Genomic DNA, 16575 nt, shown 5'->3' on the forward strand with positions numbered 1-16575 from the left:
AGTTATCAGGCAGAATTCAGGTTAAGTGAAAGTAAAATTTACAGTTTTTTTCAACTGCTTTACCTACTCTGTCAACTCAGTAGTGATGGGAATTCCGGCTCTTTTTAGAGAACCGGCTCTTTTGGCTCGGCTCACTAAAAAGAGCCGGTTCTTTTGGCTCCCAAGCGGCTCTTCAGATTTTTTTGTCGCTTAAATTAATTTATTACCAACAACAATGTAAAATTATGCACAAAATGAATTACTAATGTAAAAAAAAAAAAAAAAAAAAAAAAAAAACATGTGTTATGTTTTTATTTATTTATTTATTTATATATGTTTATTATATAAATATGCCTTTATTTATTCACTCTACATAGTGCTACAAAAAATATATTATAAAATACAAAAACAAACTTTTAACTAGGCTATTTACAGTTGAATTGAATTGCTGTACACACTGCAGCAGCAGCAACAACAGTTGCAGTAGACACACTGGCATCTTCATTAATATCAGGATCAACTGCTTGTGTTTTTAGGGTGGGGGTGGACAGTTGCCATGTGCCTGTGCAGGTTGTTTGTAGAGCCGGTGTTCTGAAAATTTGCGCTACCCTCTCAGGATGAGCTACCAGTAGCTCATCCTATCAGACTAGTCTGATTAACTAAGCTTCTCACTGGAAATGACCTACCCTAGCAAAAAAAAAAACACTGTTTAGTAAGGATTCAGGTCAGATATGTGTGAGAAGCAGACATACAGCCTCTATAAATGTGGCTATGAGTGGAGTAGCACATTCTGTCAAGTAGCAAATATCTATCAGAATGACCTACTACCTCCACAAATGTAGTTATAAGTAGAGTAGCACATTCTGTCAGGTAGCAAATATCTATCAGAATGACCTACTGCCTCTATAAATGTGGTTATAAGAAGAGTAGCACATTCTGTCAGGTAGCAAATATCTATCAGAATGACCTACTACCTCCATAAATGTGGTTATAAGTAGAGTAGCACATTCTGTCAGGTAGCAAATATCTATCAGAATGACCTACTGCCTCTATAAATGTGGTTATAAGTAGAGTAGCACATTCTGTCAGGTAGCAAATATCTATCAGAATGACCTACTACCTCCACAAATGTAGTTATAAGTAGAGTAGCACATTCTGTCAGGTAGCAAATATCTATCAGAATGACCTACTGCCTCTATAAATGTGGTTATAATTAGAGTAGCACATTCTGTCAGGTAGCAAATATCTATCAGAATGACCTACTACCTCTATAAATGTGGTTATAAGTAGAGTAGCACATTCTGTCAGGGTACTATAATCATGTTCAAAGTAGACTATTTTATAATGAGCAACCAGCACATTTATCAACTTCACTCTTTTCATTATTATTTGCTATATCACAAGCACACCAATTTTCTCAAAAACTTTTTTTTATTTATTCTTTGCATGTTTGCAAGTTGTTGATGTGCCCATCTATGTCAGAGATGTGCCCATGTGTCACACTGCACCTGAGGAGAATAACAGGGGTCAGACATTTCTCAATAGAGAAAATGAAAAAACATAAATAGTGTTGATATATCCTGTAAGGTTGAAGACCTACCACCATTTTCAATGAGCTTGCAGGCAATATGTCGTCTGGCAGCTAATAATGAATTCACAATCAAAATAAATAAATCAATAAAGACGGACTAAAAAAAAAGTCAATAAAATAAATGCATTCTGCCAGTAGAAATGGTTTCTCTGCCTCAAAGCAGTACCCAGTGAACAGTATAAATACAAAATGCAGATTTTTATTAATGTGCAGGTGTTAAATTCATGCCGCTATCATCGTTATTTGTGAATTAGCCCCTTACCTAGCTAACGTTAGCATTTTAGCAATGACCTCGTGGAGCATATTAGGCTAACTCTATCCGAACTGCGCAGCTTTCTTGTAATCAAAGAGTGCAAGATACTAGCAAAACTCGGTAAGAAAGCTAGCAAAATAATAATAATAATAATAAAATAAAATAGTTAACTGCATATAAAGTATTTCTAATTAACGTTAGCTCCATCTGCAGCAGCTAAAACATGCTTATAATACGTTATTTCCATGCACCCAAACAGTTAGTTTACTTGTCATAAACTATTTGATACACCTGAAAAATAAGACATTTTTGATTTTTTATCTTGCTAATTTTAGAGATAAGATTATAATCTACACTTTTAAATTTCGTTTACCTGTCAAAGACCGCACTTCCAACAGTCACCATAGATGAAGATCACGACGGGTAGCTCAAAATTATGGGCGTGTCCTCTGAAATTTTTTTTTTTACATTTTTTTCGCTCTGCACATGCGCACATCGTGTTGGTAGGTCATTCTGAGAGGTAGCTCTATTTGTCAGGACACCGGCTCGATAAGAGATTTTTTCTTCCAGACTCTACACTCTGCCTTTCTATTGTCAATAAAATTGAAATGGGTCCAGATTATACTCCTTTTCCTGCTGTCACTCATTTTCTTAACTCCACCTTTCCAGCGCGTTCGTGTTGTCTCTCCTTGTGGCCCCTTGCTCTTTCTCTTTCGTCTCCCTCCCTCCTGTTCGTGTGTGCTGTGTGTGTGTGCTGTGTGTGTGTGTGTAACTGCCGGTCCGGGGTGAAGCTGCTCAGCGCAGACAGATGGCACCCACATCTTGACCAATCACATGCGGCTTTCGCAGAAAAAATAACCAATCGGCTCCCGAAAAAAAAAAAAACGGCTCCCAATCAGGAGCCGGCTCCCGTCGTTCACTTCAAAGAGCCGGCTCTTATGGCCCTTTTCCATTAGTATCTACTCGGCTCGACTCAGCTCGACTCGGCTCGACTCTACTCGCCTCGACACGGTTTAGGTGGTTTTCCATTACAGTTGAGTAGCACCTCGCCGTGGGTGGAGTCGCCTGCACACCGTCCAGCTCCCTCTGGATTCTTTGGGCTGCCACCAAGCTCAGAAAAGTCTCCACGTCTTTATTTGACCGCGGTCGCGGTTTGCTTGCCATTTTCCGACTTTGACAACTTCACTGACGATCAATGCGCACGGCCGCTGTTGCCGTTTTTTTTTTTTTTTTAAATGTCGGGTTTTGTTTTCGTGCGGGAGTCGCTCTCGTCACTCCCTGTCCAATCAGTTGCCTGCACGGCGTTTACGTCACATTTTCAGCTCGACTCAGCTCGACTCAGCTCGCTTGGAACCCCGGCTGAGTAGGTGCTAAAATGGGACCTGCTAGCAGGTACTACGACCTAATGGAAAAGCTCTTAAACCGAGTAGAGTCGAGCCGAGTCGAGCTGAGTCGAGCTGAGTAGGTACTAGTGGAAAAGGGGCATTAGAGCCAGTTCGTTCGCGACCGACCCATCACTACAACTCAGAAACCCTGGTATCAAAACAGTTAATACATAGGCCTAATGAGAGGCGCTCTTCCCAAAATAACACATTTTGTTTGCAAAAGGCTCTTACCATGACAAAACATTTCAAACATGCAGCAAAAGCACATTTTGTCACCACCCAATACAACTCGCAGTCAAGCGAGTGAATCCAGCTACTCACTCACTTCATACTCAACACCAAAATAATAATATTATTATTATTAATAATAATAATAATAATAATAATACATTTTATTTATAAGCGCCTTTCTTGACACTCAAGGTTGTGGATGGCCTTAAACGTATACAGAAGGATTTTAAAGTTGATTCTGAATTTGACCGGGAGCCAGTGAAGCTGTTGGAGGACCGGAGTGATGTGGTGAAAGGAGGGGGTTCTGGAAATGATACGGGCTGCAGAATTCTGGACCAGTTGAAGTTTATGGAGGGATTTGTGAGGGGCACCAAAAGGAGTGAGTTACAATAGTCAATACGGAAGGTGACGAGGCTGTGAACCAGGATGGCAGTGGAGTTGGGGGTGAGAGATGGGCGGAGACGATTGATGTTACGTAAGTGAAAATAGGCAGAGCGGGTTATGGTCTTGATGTGAGAGTGGAAAGACAGTGAGCTGTCGAGGATGACACCCAGACTCTTAACCTGAGGGGAGGGGGACACTGTGGAGCTGTCAATGGTGAGGGAAAAACTGTTAACTTTGGATAAGGTGGATTTGGTACCGACTAAGAGAAGTTCTGTTTTATCACTGTTGAGTTTGAGGAAGTTTGAGGAGAACCAAGATTTAATTTCTGAGAGGCAGCGGGTGAGGGAGGAGGGTGGGAGAGAGGAGTCGGATTTACTGGATAGGTAGAGCTGGGTGTCATCCGCGAAGCAGTGAAAATGGATACCAAATTTGCGGAAAATATTACCGAGTGGGAGGAGGTAGATAATGAAAAGGAGAAGTGACGGGGGAGGGCTGTGAAGTGAAGGATTTAAGTTAGATGAACTGAGTGCGGCCTGTGAGGTAAGAGTGAAACCAGACCAGGGGGGTGTGAGTGATGCCTATGGAGGAGAGTCTATTAAAGAGGATGGCATGAGAAATAGTGTCAAATGCTGCACTCAGATCAAGGAGGATGAGGATGGAGAGAAAACCAGAGTCGGCTGCCATGAGGAGGTCATATGGGTTTTTTTATGAGGGCTGTTTCAGTGCTGTGGCGGGGACGGAAACTGGACTGGAATTGTTCATAGAGACTGTTTTGGGTGAGGTGGGAGTGAAGTTGAGAGGCAACAATTTTCTCAAGAATTTTGGAAATTAATGGGAGGTGAGAAATGGGGCGGAGGTTATTGTAATCATTCGGATCTGAACCAGGTTTTTTCAGGATTGGAGTGACAGCTGCAGATTTAAAAGGAGCAGGAACAATTCCAGTGGACAGTGAAGAGTGGATAATGGCTGAAATGAAAGGGAGCAAAGAGGGAAGACAGGATTTGACCAGGACTGTGGGGAGGGGATCTAATTGACAGGAAGAGGGCTTGGACTTACTGATTAGGTCAGAGATAATTGAGGAATGAGGGAGTTCAAAGGTGGAAAGGGATTGACAGAGCGGGGGGAGATCAGAAGTGGGGAGGGGAGAAGAAGTGGAGCCCAGGTGCTGGTGGATTTTATTGACCTTGTCGTTGAAAAATAGAAGAAGAGAGTTGCAGGTGTCTGAGGAATACAGGTGGGTGGGGAGGGAGTCAGGGGGTTGAATGATGCGGTTAAATACAGAGAAGAGAGTCTTGGTATTGCCAGCATTAGAGCAGATAAGTCCAGAGTAGTATTGTGATTTAGCTTGAGAGATGGAGTCCTTATAGAGAGATAATTGAGCTATGTAGATGTCTTTATGGATGGTGAGACCAGTTTCAAGCTGTCGATTTTTGGATTTCATGGAGCGGAGAGCAGGGGAGAACCAGGGGGCAGACCGAGTAAAGTAAACAGAGCGGGACCTGACAGGAGCGAGTGAATTGAGAATATTTGTGAGGCCATTATTGTACTGGATGACAAGCTCATCGGAGTGGAAGAGGAGTCCGGAGTCAAGGTGGCAATGTAGGAAGAGAGGGAGTCCAGGTTAATGTCCTTAATGTTGCGGTATGAGATGACACGGGGTGGTTTGAATATGGAGAGCCGGAGGGTGACATTAAATGTGAGTAGGAAATGGTCTGTAATATGGAGTTCAACAGCAGTACAGTTGGAGGGGGTGAGACCAGAGCAGCAAATTAATTCCAGGGTGTGACCTTTGATGTGTGTGGGGAAATCTGCAAACTGATGGAAACCAAAACTGGCAAGTAATGAAGAGAAGTCCATGGTAAGGGGAAGAGCAGGATTGTCCATGTGTATATTGAAATCCCCCAGCAGAATTACATTGGGTGAGAGAGTGGAGAGGTGGGTGAGGAGGGCAAAGAATTCATTTAAAAAGTCACTATGAGGCTTGGGGGGACGGTAGACTGTGGCAATGATAGTGGGAGTGGGACCAGATATTTGGCAGGCAAGGCATTCTAGTGAGGAGAGGGGAGGCACGGAAACTGGGAGAACCTTCCACTTCTCGCAGTAGAGTATCGCGAGACCCGCTCCGCGACCTGAGCCACGAGGTTTGCAAATGTAAACAAACCCCGGAGGAGTAGAGTCATTGAGAAGGGAAAAGTCACCAGGTACTTGCCAGGTCTCATTTAGACAAAGAAAGTCAAATTTGCGATCGTTGAGGAGATCCTGGATCAGATGTCCTTTACCTGTGAGGGAGCGGATGTTGAGCAAACCGAATTTGACATTGGTGTTATCAGGCTTGTGAGATGCAGAAGCAGGGGCACTCAGTTTTATGTGAGAAAGGTTGTTTTTATTTGCTGCTTTTAAAGTGACATAAGGGCGGAGGGATCTAACAGTTATGATTGTCTGAATAGGGAGGCCAGTGGCAGAGGGGTGTAATGACAGCAGGGGCCTGTAGGGGGAGTTGACGGCAGTTGTACACTGAGAGGGTGCAGAAGAAGAAGAGGGGGGAACCTGTGTGTATGAGTGCGAGTGAGGAGTAAACAGTCAATCACGTGGATATGATTGGATAGTGTACTGCAGGTTGGATTTTAACATGTGGATGCCAACTTTGTTTGGATGGATACCGTTGGGCTTGAGAAGGTATTGACGATTCCAGAAGAGGTTGAAATTGTCTATGAAGCTTAAACTGAGTGCCCTGCAGGTAGACTGGAGCCAGGTGTGGAGCTGAAGGACTCTGCTGAACTTTCCCTGCCCACGACCGTAAGGAGAGAGCGGTCCACTGATGACGATGAATTTCCCGGAGCTGGTTAGAAGCTGCAAAAGTTTCCTGAAATCTGATTTGGTCACCTCGGATTGACGAAGGGACGTGTCATTTATCCCGACATGAAGAATAATTCTGTGAATGGAGGAGGGCAATGTGTTGAGCAGATCTGGAAGTTTTTCCAGGATAACTGGGACCGTGGCTCCGGGGAAACAATGTGTTACGGCAAACGGATGTGTCTGGTTGTTGAGTCCCCGATGATTAAAGTAGTTTGAGGAAAAAGTGGGCGAGGGGAGGCTGACTGTGGGCTCTCTGGGCTGGATGAGGTTGGGGGAGTGGTCAGTGGAGGAGACAGTGTCGCTGGAGAGGAACGGACAGACAGGCGGGGGTGGGCGCGCTGTGGTGCAGGTGTAGGCTGAATTATGCTTCAGCGTTAGAAGCGTGTACGGGGGTTGTGCGAAGCACGCATTTCCTACGCAGCGCGTGTGTGTCCAACATACCTCTGCGAAACACACTGAGCAATTCTCCGCCCACCAACGTCGCTGCTCTTCTGTATGTCTTTGGCGAGAGGACGAGTCGTATAAGGCTCTACGGCGGTCGCACAACCCCCGTAAGCTTCGCACAACCTCCGTACGCTCTTCCTACGCGGAAGCATAATTCAGCCTTAAACAACGGTATGGAGCGGAAAGTCTTACGGAGAATGGAGCGCTCAGGTATGGCTACAGGGTGCCTCAGGGATGACGGTGGGCCCTGGTGCCCCTGGGACGGCAGTGGGGAGGAGGGAGGAGAGCCCTGGGGGTCCCCATCAACGGGAAGGAAAGCGAGGGGTGCAAACTTATTCGCCAGCTGAATGCTGCGATGAGGAGTGCGGGAGGACGAGCCCCCGCTGCCGGAAGTAGGGACCCGGCACCAGGGCTTAGGGCCCGCTGGAGTGGAGCTGGCCAGGGCCCTCGGCCTGGCCCCCTGACGAGTCCAAGTGCCATCAGAAGCGGTGTCACGCTAGCAGCGGCGGCAACAGGCACCGGAGGAGGTAGCTTCAGTGGCCTTGAGAAAAGCAACAGGACCGGAGACAGCTGCATCACGGGCAGCAACAGAGCCAGGAGCACAGAGGGAGTCAGTTTGTGGAGGGTTAAGGGTGATGGTGTCCATTAGCGCCTCGGCGCTACGGATTTGGCACAGAGTGGATATACGTCCCTCCAGCTCTGTGATCTTCTTGGCGAGGCGGGAGCAGCTGTTACAGCCGGAGGGAGAAGTAAGAGGAGCCGTGATCAGGCCCGTTTCCACCAGAATGTTCCTGGTAGTATTTGGGGGGCAGGAGCTGCTACAGGAACGTCCTCTCGCTCGGCCCTCTCACCTGCCGTGTCTCCACTGAGAGGGCCAAGTAGGAGGAAGGTTCCTGTAAAGTTACCGGGCGGTTGCGCAACCATGACCGGGGCATCAAAATGCCTGTTGTTAAAAAAGCCTGTTGTTAGCGTTAGCCAACGTCCGCTAAAGCTAACGTTAGTGTCCCTAAAAATGCCGGCTAAAAAGTGTGTTTTAGCGTTAGCTAACGTCCGCTAAAGCTAACGTTAGCGCCCCTAAAAATGCTGGCTAAAAAGTGTATTGTTAGCGTTAGCTAACGTCCGCTAAAGCTAACGTTAACACCCCTAAAATGCCGGCTAAAAAGTGTGTTTTTAACGTTAGCTAACACATTAGCGTTAGCTTGGTAGTGTTGGCCGTGTTGCTAGGGACGCCTGCTTTCTGTTGACATCACATCGCGCCGTGAGTAAACCCAGGAGTTTTTTCGGGGCCGCCCAGAGTCCCTACCCCGAGGCAGGGCCGTTTTTTAGCCCCAGTAAAGGTTCCTGAACTCTCTCCTTCGGGGTAGTTCCGGCGGTAGAGACACGCGACAACGGCCATGGCCTGTAAAATTACCCCGAAGTTCCGGCGGTGGAAACGGGCCTGATGTATGTGTGTGTGGTACCTGGGGGAGGAGGAAGGAGAGGAGGCAAGTACACGGGCTAGAGTGCACAATTTTATGATCACTTAAATATTTGATCGTAGCAGTCGCTAGCAGGGAAGGCACGGGCACTTACACGGAGGGGCTCCCACAACGGAGCCCACAACGTTAAAGTGGTGTTACATGCGGTGATCCACAAAATGGTTAGAGCAGAGCGTCATGGAGCGTCAAGGAGTGGGACTTACCGGCACGGGCCCTGAAGTGGGCCCGGTGCGAAGATCAGGCTTCGGGGGTAGAAAGAGCAGTTTAAGATCCCGTAAAATCCTCGGCTGGTGGCTGCTATGCAGTTGCTCTGGTGAATTTTCCCACGCTGTCAGTGTTGTACTGATATAACACTAGTAACACATATCCAGAGAGTGGAAAGATAAAGTTCGGCCAAGGAGTTGATGTGAGAGTAGTCAGGGACCAACAGATAGTAGAAAGAAAAACGCTAAAATGTAATATAAACGGTTGAAAGTCACGGTTTTAGGGAGAGCACTAACTGACAGCTGCAGACGCCGACGCATACCCTTTTCAGTCTGAGCAGGGTCAACGTTACTTTTTCTTGTGTGTATTGCAGTCATTTCTTTTGACAATTTACATAGTTCCATTTTGTAAAGCAAGTAGAATAAGCCAATATTTCCCTCAAACAACTCAACTTATGCCCAAATGAGTAGATTCCTTCAATCAGCTCTACTGTGCTGTAACACAGCTGACAACAGAATACAAAATAGGGGAGAGTGGGGTAAATAGTGCCAATTTTTACTTAAAGTGCCTTTAAAGCGAGGGGATTACAGTAATGCCTCCAACTAAAATATGCACATATAGTTTAGGATGTTGTGCATCCCAGGGAACAATCACTTTGGATCTTATATAAACTGTTTGAGAAATATAGCTTTTGAAAAAAAAGTGGTTTTGTGGCACAACTTGCCCCCGGTGCGGGGTAAACTGTGCCATTAGAGAGAATACACTGGGGTAAATTGTGCCATTGATAACTGAAGTAAAACAGATCATTTTAATCTCACAAATGATAATGCTATATAAAAGCAAAACAAATTCAATACAAAATTATTTATTTAACATTTATTTATTCTTTTAACAAGATCACAGGCCACTTTTCTATAACGAGGCCTAGCGCCACAGGAACACATACCCAGAACAAAATAAAACTTCCAAAAGAGCACCTGCAAATCATCTTCATCTGAATCTGAATAGTTTCAGTGATCAAAGGTAAGAAGACAATGTACAATAACAATAAAATACAATAAAGTAATATATAGTATATAATCACAAGTTGTGCCACTGGCACAACTTACCCCAGGCCCTTTGGCACAAATTACCCCAAGCCCACCATTTTGAAAAAAAAAATGCATCCCCCAGCTGTTCTGAGCTAACATCATGCTAACTGTATAGACTCATGGTGTAGCTTACTAAAGTACTAAAACCTGTGTGAACTGTTTTCAAAGTTTTCTATAATTGTTCAAACACAGCAATCAAAAAACCTTGATCATAGAAAATTTACTTTGGAGGTCCCCAAAATGTTTTTTGAACTGAAATGTGCTTACCTCTCAAGCCATGTGTCTCCCTTCTTTGCAGGATGAGTGAAATGGATGCCTCTTCAAAAATATGTGGTCACATGACCAACTTCTTCTATGGTTTTCTAGATAACAGCGGTAGCACTACTTGCCCCTTGGCACAAATTACCCCACTCTCCCCTACAGCTCTCAGTTTGAACAAGGTTCTCCTGTGTGCTACACATTCAAATGTGAACTTACAGTAAAGAACTGCATCCAAACTCAAAGACTTTGAGGTGAAATTTTACTGTATTGATGGAAAAACTGAAATACTGTAATTCACATACAGTATTACACAGAAAAACTCAAAGGAGTTGAAAAAAAAGAAAACAGAATACAATTTATAGGCCCTTTTTTGTAGGTGCATCCTGATTGATTTGTGAATGGTGATTTGTGGAAAGGGTAGTGATGCAGGTGCACTAGTGATTTCACAGTGATGCAGGTCATTTCTATCAGCTGTGAGCAGATGTTTTGCTTTTGACTACCACAGTGAAGTCAATGGAGTTAGGGCCATGTAAATGACACATGTGAGAAGTGTTATGCAAAAGAGCCTGAAAAATGTATGAATCCAATGAAAAGGTATGAACACATTTGCAAAAGAAAACTTCTGCTGTGGTTTGGAGGTGAAGATGACGACAAAGTGGATCCTAGTTTCATTAGACTGGAAAAAGCGATTGAAAAAAACTGTAACTCTGGTAGAACGAGAGACTGAAGCTCTAATATTTGACTCACGAGAGCCACAGAAAGAGAGAAAAGAAGAAAAGCAGAGGGAAGACAGAAGAAGTGACTTATAATGCAAAGAATGACCTTACAGATTAAAAGATGTAGGCTACACCTGGGAGAAATGTGGATTTTTTTAAGAGCACATGTTTTCAGATTCAGATTCAGCTTTATTTGTCCTTTACAGGAAACTTGTTTTCACCAGCCCATACAAAAACAGAAAACCTCCTCAAGATACAACACGCATTATAAATACATCATCCACATATAACAATGTGTTATTGTGATTGTAATGACTGATTAGTTATTGGTTGTTCATTCCAGGTTTGATCCATTTCAAAGGTGAAATCTTTTGATTTCTCCTTTGATTTAGTTGAAACTGGAAGCTGAGCTCATTTATCACAAACCTGCTGATGCCACATTTCTCAGTTTGTATTGACAGTGTTCATGAATATCCACACAGGCTGCTTGTATTTTCCTTCCAGCTGCTGAGTGTCAGTCGCAGCTGCAGCCTCTGTTCATGTCTCACTGAGAACAAAACACCAAAACACAGCAGCATCAGCATCAGTCCTGCTCTGGACCGGCCTGGCTTTCACTTTGAGCGCCTCACCATCAACACATGCTGCGTATCTGTTACAGCGACAGTAAGGCCTTCAGCTCCGGACCTCAGGCTCTGATTTCACACAAGAAAAAAAAAGATCTTTGTACTGACGAAACCAGCATTTCTGTATATATTTACTCCCTCACTCCCTTTTCCACCCTATGTAGTGCCCTTCACAGTTCATCAGAATGCACCTTGGTACCTGCCTCACTTCCTTTTCTCCCCTTTTCTCCCCTTTTCTCGTTGATAATTTGCTCTAGTTTTGACTCTGGTTTACCTGATTAAGTTCACCTGTTCACTCCTTATTTAAAGACTGCACTCCCTCCCTCCTTCACATGGGGCCTCAGCTCTTTTAGTTTATCTTGCTCTTGTCTTACTTTATATAACTGCATCCATGTTAGTTTAACTGAGAACTTTATTTATCTTTATTTCTCTAAAATGGACACGAGACTAATTTAATTCACCGTGTTGTGTTTTGATATTGTATCTGTTTTCTTTCGTAGTCAAAGCCTGTGTATGTCTTCCTTTTTTCCTTTAATGTTCATAAATGCAATTCTTTAATTTGAAGAAATAAACCTTTGTTCAGAGGACTCAATTTTCCTGACTTCCAAGCATTCTGCCTTTAAACAACATCTTTAATTCTGCACCTTATTTACATGATCTTCCTCAGTGAGTTTAGTTTTGTAGCAACTCAACATGAACCAAGAATCAAAAGTTTCCTGCTGTGAGAATAAATGAAAAGTAACAGTGGAGAATCAAATCTTTCATGGTTCCAGTTAACCCATTTAGGCAAATGCTTGTTTGCATGAAAGTCTTTATTCTGTATGTGAAAATGGCTTGAATTGTGAATCATTTTATTTGCATTTGTTTTCTATGATTTGGGGATTATTTGAGATGTTTAGATCATGAAAAAAAGGTCTTACAACAACAGGAATATGAATGATTGGAGAAAAATCAAGGCGGCTGGAAGCTCATAAATAAACACAAACAAACAATACAGGAGTGTTAATCACAGCTTAACGTATATTTGTCAGGACAGCACTATGAGCTCCACTGTTATTAAACTCTTTTCCTCTCTCTTTCTTAGTGAAACCACGTTGTGAAATATTCTCTCCCAGTGAAAAACCAACCAGCCTTGGCAAACAGAGGAACCATATTTCTGAATGAGACCTCCTCATCATGAGCAGCGTTGTCTGGGGTCGCTGTTGTTCTCAAACTGCAGCAGCTCCTGTCACAGGGAGGGAGGAGCACACAGTCTTAATCTGACAGCAATCTGATAATAATCTGACTGATCTCTGCAGGGAAACTCTCTCTTCACTTCCTGCCTCCACAGCAAGGTCAGAGGTCAGGCTCAGCTACACAACCATGGATGTCACAACACAGAGGAAGCATCAGTGTCACAGCGCCACCTCTGGACAGATGATGTATTTCACCTCTGAGCTGTGGGAGTGAAATCCCCTGATGAGGATGTCATGTGACTTCCTGTTGGTCCTGATTTATCAACACAAGAGCTCAGGCTTGGTGTGAAAGTGATGGGGACACATCAGATTATTAAAAAAATGTTATTCGAAATTCTCATCATAGTTTCCGAAGTTTTGAGCAGGTTCATGACACCAAAGACAGTCCATGTGGAGACACAAAACAGTTCAGTTCATGTCTCTTACAGGGCAGGCTGATGCCTCAGTGTGTGACATGATGTAGGCCATGAAGTCAGATACAAGAGCAGCTCAGGTTTATGCTGTTAATACTGTATCTGGGTAAGTTGTGAAAAGTTAACCTCCTACACTGCTCTCTGACCTCTTTCCTTCTCCTCCTCAACATGTCAGTCAGCCGACCTGCCTCCTTGTTCTAGTGTCTTGCTGTTGTTGTTGTTTGTCCTATAAAACTTTGTTGCTCTGACAGATGTGTAGCGGTTTACCGGCAGGGTGATTTGCTTCTGCGGGGTGCCAGTCAGCGTCTCAGTCTGACAAAAGTCTTAATTATAGTAAACCTAATATATTAACCACCAATTCCACCTAAACCCCTACAAGGGACTGTTAGTTAAGTCCCACCCAAACCATCAACACACAAAACAAAATATATAAGAAAAACACACACACAGTATTCTCCAATTTACCCTCGTATATTTCACAGTGCTCCCCTCAAAACCCCTAGTTCAATATTTCCCCGTGGACACAAGTTCATACACAGTTCACACCAATCCTCCAATATTTGTCACAGTCTTAGTCTGGAAACACAGTCTGGTGACTGTCGCGAATTCCGCTCGGAAGAGCCGTAAACCGTAGGAGTCTATTTGCCTACGACAGTTTGGAGCAGACCACGGGGGGAGCTAGCAGCGGTCGGCAAACAGTTGCTAGAGCCGGCACTTTACCGTTTGGGGATCCGACGCTTGAGTCGCTGCGGAGCTCCCTGGTAGAGTCGAGCCTTACATCCCCATGGAGAACGTCCAAGCCAGGATCCGGATGAACGACGGAGCAAGCTAGGCTAAACCGGACTTTTGGATGACACGGACCAGAGGTAGGCCAACTACATGCGCCCGTACTCAAACACACACCGCTCTTCTCAATGAGACAGCCCCCTTTTCATACACCGCGGTCGGCTTGTTTCATTCATCGGATTGGACGGTGTAGTGGTGTGACGTCGGAGAGGCCGGCCGGTGTTTCATTGATAAATTCGGGTGGAGGGTGTGGTTGTGTGACGTGGGGAGTACAGGTTATCAAGGCGCCGATCGCCACACTCCCCCCCCCTTGGAGAGAAGCTGCAACTAGCAGCAGGTGTTTCATTCTCCTCATCTCTGTCAGTATAATCAATTGCCTGGCGCGGAGCAAAGGTGATAGGGGAACTAGAGGGAAAGCCTAGAAATTCCTCATCATCACTCTCCTCCTTGAAGATAGCCAGGACTTCTTGTTTTTCCAGCTTATCCAGGTCTTGCGCTGTGGGATAACAGGACTTTAAGCGGGAAACATGCACTACCTTCCTGTTTTCTCCACTGTCCTCCAACACCACATCAAAGTTAACAGGTCCCACCTGGGCAGCAATGCGGTAGGGCCCAAGCCACTTGGGAGCCAACTTTGCAGCGAAGGATTTCTCTGCTTTGGAAAGTGGATGGGACCGGAGCCATACTCTATCTCCCTCCTGAAATTGCTGTTCACGGTGAGACTTATCATAATTCCGTTTTTGTCTGATTCTGGCTTTGGTAAGATTGTTCTGGGCAAATGTTGTCAGATCCTGAAGTTTAGCTAGTTGTTTGTACTTGGGTGAATCAGGTGTAACATGCCTTGGCTGAAGCAGAACATCTGCTGGTCCTCGGAGGGCCCGACCGAGGTTCAGCTCCGCAGGGGTGACTCCGGTGACTTCATGCACCGCTGAATTGAGAGCAAAACGGAATTCTGGTAGGTGTTTGTCCCAGTGCTTATGGTTCTCTCCCACATAGGAGGCAATCATTTGTTTCAGTGTCCGATTTACTCGCTCTGTCATGTTTGTTTGTGGATGGTATGCCGAGGTTAATTTCTGTTTCACGCTCCATTGGTCACAGGTGGATTTGAAGAGACAGGAGACAAACTGACTTCCCTGGTCGGACAAGATGTAGGTGGGGACCCCCCATCGGGTGAGGATTTCCTGGGTGAGTACTCGGGTTGCGGTCTCGGCTGTGGCTTTGCGCAGGGGAAATAATTCAACCCATCTGGTGTAGTAATCCACAAAAACCAACAGATAGACATTTCCTTTGGAACTCCTAGGGAAGGGACCCATGAAGTCCACACCCAGCATCTCCCATGGATGGCTTACAACAGTCTGCTGCAACTTCCCAGCGGCTAGGCGGCTCTCTGGTTTGTGGCGCTGACATATTTGACAGTTTTTCACATGCTTACTGACATCCAAACTCATCCGAGGCCAATAGACCAGAGCTTGGAGCCTCTTGTATGTTTTATACCGGCCAAGGTGTCCAGCCAGGGGATCCTCATGGGTCATCTGTAGTAGTTGTAATCGGAGACTCTCAGGAATGAGAACTTGATAGGTGGTCTTATGGGGCAGTTGTAAAACTCTGTGCACTTTGTCTTCCAGGATGGTGTATTTAGCTGAATCTGACAACTTGACCTCTCCTTCCTCCATTACAGCCTGATACAGCCGCTGGCAGTCCGCATCCTCCTGTTGAGCCTTCCATATTTGTTCATCCGTGATGGGCAGGTCCTTCCCCCCCTCCACTTGGACTGACAGCAGGGTGGCATAGGCAGGTGGTAGACAGTGGCTGGTGGCAGTACCGTCATGTGGGGCTCGGGATAAGGCATCCGGTACAATGTTGTACTTTCCTCTCCTGTAGTCCACAGTGAAAGTAAATTCCTGCAGACGAAGGGCCCACCGGGTGAGACGTGCGCTGGGTCTCTGACTCTTGAGCACCCACAGCAGTGCTGCATGGTCGGTAACCACGGTGAAGAGTCTCCCATCCAGGTAGTATCTCCACCTTTCCAGCGCCCACACCACAGCCAAGCACTCCTTTTCTGTTGCTGAATAATTGCGTTCTGCGCTGTTGAGACTCCTGCTGCCGTATGCCAGGACTTCCTCCGTGCCCAGCCCAGTCTTCTGAGCCAGCACTGCCCCAAGGCCCACGTCACTGGCGTCAGTGTAGACCACGAAGGGGAGGTCAAAGTTGGGATGCCCTAAGATGGGTGAAGCGACCAGACACGCCTTCAGGATGTCAAACGAAGCCTGACACTCAGGTGTCCACTTGAACTTAACCCCCTTGCGCTTCAAGGCATTCAGGGGTTCAGCCAGCTGAGAGAAGTTTGGGACATACCGATGATACCACCCAGACATACCCAGGAACCGCTGGACGCCCTTGATGTTAGTTGGTACAGGGAACTCGTCCACGGCCCTGGTTTTGTCTGGGTCCACCTGAATGCCGGCAGCCGACACAATGTGACCCAGGAACTTAAGGGAGGTTTGGAAGAAGTTGCATTTCTTCATGTTCATAGTCAACCCCGCCTCGCTGAGCTTCTGAAACACCAACTGAAGGTCACGAAAGTGCTGTTCCCCCGACGGAGAATAAACAATGATGTCATCCAGATAAACAAAACAGATGTTTCC

This window comes from Myripristis murdjan, chromosome 11 (genome assembly GCF_902150065.1).
Source record: "Myripristis murdjan chromosome 11, fMyrMur1.1, whole genome shotgun sequence".
Taxonomy (NCBI): Eukaryota; Metazoa; Chordata; class Actinopteri; order Holocentriformes; family Holocentridae; genus Myripristis; species Myripristis murdjan.